The 4529-nt window shown below is 50.4% G+C and overlaps 1 protein-coding gene across 1 annotated transcript in view; it reads left to right on the top strand.

Annotated features, from left to right (window-relative positions):
- Positions 1–4529, top strand: part of Rps6ka2 (ribosomal protein S6 kinase A2) — a 72622-nt gene that overhangs the window by 20396 nt on the left and 47697 nt on the right. The gene's annotated exons all lie outside the window — the stretch shown is intronic.

The raw sequence follows: 4529 nt of genomic DNA, 5'->3' as shown, positions 1-4529 counted from the left end.
ATGGCTCAGTTGTTGGGGACAGTCCTCCTTCTGGATGGCTCAGTTGTTGGGGACAGTCCTCCTGGATGGCTCAGTTGTTGGGGAACAGTCCTCCTGGATGGCTCATTTGCCGGATGTCATGACACTTGGTTTCATTCATCAGCTTGACTGGATGAAGTCACGTCTGGCTCATTAATGAGGCGCACTTTGGCGTGTCTGTGAGGCCTTTCTATAGAGTCTGAGAGAGGAAGACTGGATGTGGGCAGTAGCATCCCATGGACCAGGGTCCGGGACTGAATAACTGTGGGAAAATGTTCACCAGCATTCATCAGTCTGTATGTCCTGACCTGACCAGACGTAAACAGGCCCTTCTCTACAACCAGACATGAACAACCACCTTCCCTACTGTGGTGGCTGGAGCCTTCTCAGCATGAAAGACAAACTGACCCTTCTCTCTGCATGCATCATCAACTGTTCCTATTGCTTGGCACAAGCAGCTGAGGGTTTGTCGTGGCTCACAAAGTCTATGGTTCTGGGGAAGGCATGGCAGATAGAACGTTACTGATTGTGGTGGCAGGAGCTTTAGGTAGTCGGTCATGTCATAGCTACAACCAGGAAATGGAGAGGAAGGAATGCCACTGCTCAGCTGGGGTCCCATTCCTTTCTCTGTCCAGGACCCCAGCCCATGAAATGGTGCCACCCACTCTTGGTGGTGGTGGTGGGGTCTCTCTGGAAACATGATTGTAGACATACCCACAAATGTGTCTCCTAGAAAACTGTCAATCTAGTAAAGCTGACAATTGAGATTAACCATCATGTCTCCCTACGGGGTATTTCATCCCAGCTCAGAGAACAGCGTTAATCAGCCTGAAGTTCCTTTCGTTCTAGCTAGGACTCTGCAGGCCACGCCTTGGGGCAGCTGGGAACATGCTGTCAGGGCTTCCAGCACCGTGACTCCCCTAAAGCAGGCACAGTGTCACAGGCTACAGCGAAAGACCACGCTGTCACTTGACGGTGTCTGGGACACCCTCATCTGAGCCCCCCAATCTCTAAGCATGATGGGACCGAAATGAAGATCAAAGCTCAGAGAAGAATGAGCGGCAGATCCTAATACCCACAATCCCCTTTGTCATGCCCAAGCAGTCACATGATGACCAGCTTCTCTCAGGATGGCCCATGGCAGCCTCAGGTTCCCAGTGCTTTCTTGGGTAACAGCAGAAGTTACTTTCCAGTATAACGCCAGTGTGTCCTGTTACCTGCTTGAAGGACCGTTTGGGGACTGCTCATGTTGTGAGGTGCTTTATAGTCAGGAGACCTGAGCCCCACGATGGAAATGAGGACTTAGGAAGCCTGAGCAGACCTGACCTCTAGGATGGCCTGGAGAGGTGTGTGCTATTCATAATTCCATAGACTGGGGACTGCTCCCTCCCCCCAGTGACATAAGAGCTCGGGGCCACATCTGAGTGCTGAGCTGGCATTGACCGCAGAGCCTTAGGTCAGCGTAGACCACTCTCTACAACATACTGTGCCCGCTGTTCAGATATGCAGGAGAACCCAGACAATCTTATGAGACCAGAGCCAACTGACTAAGACCCAGTCAAAGTTCTGCCAACCACTGCCAACCCTGCCATACTGGGACCTCAGTCAGGGAGTCAGTCTGTTGGTCTCCACCAGTCCCAGCTCTTCATTGTGGAGACACTGATTCTGTCTCAGCATAGGCTTGGCTCCTGCGTGACCTGTGAACAGTCAGAGAAAGACCCGAGTGTCTCCAGCTGGGGGTGCACTGGCCTGGTGTGAAGTGTGGCTGGGGACTGCCAGGTCAGCAACTTGTCCCTGTGAGCCCTGGCCCCTCCCAACATGGAAGTCCCTGTGGCTGGAAACCCTAAGCTGGTTCTACTTTAGGTCTCTATGGCTCAAGGGAGCTTTGCCTCTGTCAGTTTTCAGATCAAACTTGTGGTTGCTTTTTAAGAATGTTGACCGTCGAGAGGACTTGAATGTTGACTCCTGTGACAATCCCCTTCCAGAGAATCTTCTCACGCAGCTACCAGGAGGCTGCAGGAGAGGGGTGCCCATACCTGTCTCCAGCTGCCCATGACCCTTAGCTCTCCCTTAAGCCAGGACTTCACCTTAGATACCGACCTCCCTGACCTCCACAGACTGGATGTAGGTGGCACCAGTGCCCAAATCCATGGCAGTTTGAACTGCTGACTTTGGAGTTGTTCCCTGGGGTCTGAGAACTGCTTCTGGGGAGTGCCATTTCTCATCCTGGGAGCATCGTAGCTACGCAAGTGAAGCTTGTCCGTATCTCATGGAGTCACGTGGAGTGTTGCTCACACATGTGTGCTTTCATGGGAGCCAAAGGGACCTTGGCTGCTGTCATTTCACTCAAGAGCTATGGTGGCATCTAACACCAGGGTACAAGTCTCATCAAGGGGAAGCCATGTACCAGGCCCTGAGTCGAGACAAAAGACAGACATTTCCTGAGCATCACTCTGAAATAAGCACCTTTCTGTGGTCTCTTGGGGTCTGGAGATAAAGCCAGAGAGGCTTCAGAAGCAGGACAGCGTCACCATTGTCTCATATCATGAGCAGGCCCTTAGTGAGCATTCCCTTGTGCCTGTGTGTTGTCATGAGCAGACACTTACCTTAGCGAGCATTCCTGTGCACCCCTGTGTTGGTTTCTACCATGCAGACCTAGAAATGAACCACATGAAGGGAGAGATGAGCAGAGAGCACGAGCTTTGAAAGCCAGAAAGAAATCGCTAACCGGATGTTGCCACACATTGTTCTGGCACACCAGCCTGCACCATGGCTCCATTTCTGCAGCAAGGATTAGAAGGCCACAGGTTGGACATATTTGCATTCTAGGCAGTCACAGGCTCTTTCTTGGAAATGGGATTTCATGAGCGCCATAAATAGACTGCAAGGACGAGCGGAGCAGCAAGCGTTCCCTCACTGGCACCCTATTTTGAGATGGTAATTTCTATAATCAGCTTATGCGTGCTCATCCTATTTATCCAACGAGTCTCTCCTCTCCAGGCCGAGCATCCAGCCTTTCATTTTCATGATGTTTGTCTATTTTTGAGCTCTCATCTGTTGCTCTCGCCTTTTATTACCGATGCGTTTGTTGTCACCTGCAGCCCGATCGTCTGTGCACTTTAATCACACACGGGACCAGCGGCGGGCGCAGTGTGACAGGGTGAACCTCAGAGCCCTGAACCGGCAGGGCCGTGTTCAACCCCTTTAAATGCTGGTTTACAAAGAGAAAACCGATGATATATTGTTAAGCATCCCTCTCGCACCAAAACCTTCCTCTCTGGCAAGTCTCGCTCCGCTCTCATGACATATTCATGTGGGAGGTGAAATGACTAAAATTCATTATGTAAATGTATGAAACTGTCAAACAATAATAAAAAGATTAAAAACTGTAACCTCCTCTCTCTCTAAGTTTATAACTTCGCTCTGTTAGCCTGTCAGCTGTGGTTGGCTTTCTCTAGCACCTCAGCTGGATTTGAACCCCCTAGGAGACACACCTCTCAATGTGTTTGTGGGTCATTTCCAGAGAGGCCTAACTGATGAGGAAAGACCCGCCCCAAATATGGGCAGCACCACCCACAGACTGGAGAGGGAGAGAGAAGAAACCGGTGGGCAACGCCAGCTCTGTCTTTCTGCTTCCCGACTGTGGTTGTGGTGTGAGCGGCAGCTCATGTTCTGCCTCATGCCTTCCCTCCAGCACTGGCTGCCTGCGAACTCTGCTTTCCTTGACTGCTTTACAAAGCAATGAGAAAGGTTAATGTGTTATCACCCCCGAAGTTCAGGAAGCGTTTAAGTGTCTTTCAGTTCAGAGCAGCGGCTCTCAACCTCCCAACGCTGCGACCCTTTTAACACAGTTGCTCATGCTGTGATGCCCCCCAACCATAGAATTTGTTTTGTTGCTACTTCATAACTGTAATTTTGCTACTGTTATGAATCGTAATGTAATTATTTGGTATGCGGGATATCTATTATGCAACCCCTGTGCAGGGTCATTGGATCCCCAGATTGAGAATCACTGGTCTAATATATTCTGTTAGTGGGATCCTAGCTGGCGACATCTTAGGTGTCCAGCAGTAGACATTTTGTTGAGTGTTGGCTCATCCACATATGTAACAGAACTTTCATAGTAAGCATGAACAGTTTTGTGAGTAGGAGGTCAGTGCTCTGAGTGTCTTTAAATGAGGGCGTCAGGCCAATTGTCTCGGTCTTTGAATGATGGCATTAGGACAATTGTTTCTGTCTTTGTTCTCGTGTCTCCCAGGATTTTCACAATGCAAAGCAAAGACACTGGACGATAAGTTAAGGGGCAGAGGCAGGTGCAGTGAAAATATCAAGGCACTCGCAGGTTTAGTGTGACCGCTTAAAGACCTCCAGGCAGGCTGCTGCCTCCTCATCTGGACTGAAGTGAGCGGTGCTCACAGTAGATGCTTCACACATGTCTGCCGGCTTTGGTGTCTCGTGTGCATGGCGGGGTTTGCTACTGCTGCCTTCACCTCTCAACTGCAGTGTTGGGG

Source organism: Microtus ochrogaster, linkage group LG9 (genome assembly GCF_000317375.1).
Source record: "Microtus ochrogaster isolate Prairie Vole_2 linkage group LG9, MicOch1.0, whole genome shotgun sequence".
Lineage (NCBI taxonomy): Eukaryota > Metazoa > Chordata > Mammalia > Rodentia > Cricetidae > Microtus > Microtus ochrogaster.
The sequence above is the reverse complement of the archived record's forward strand: the minus strand, read 5'-3'. Positions and strand labels throughout refer to the sequence as shown.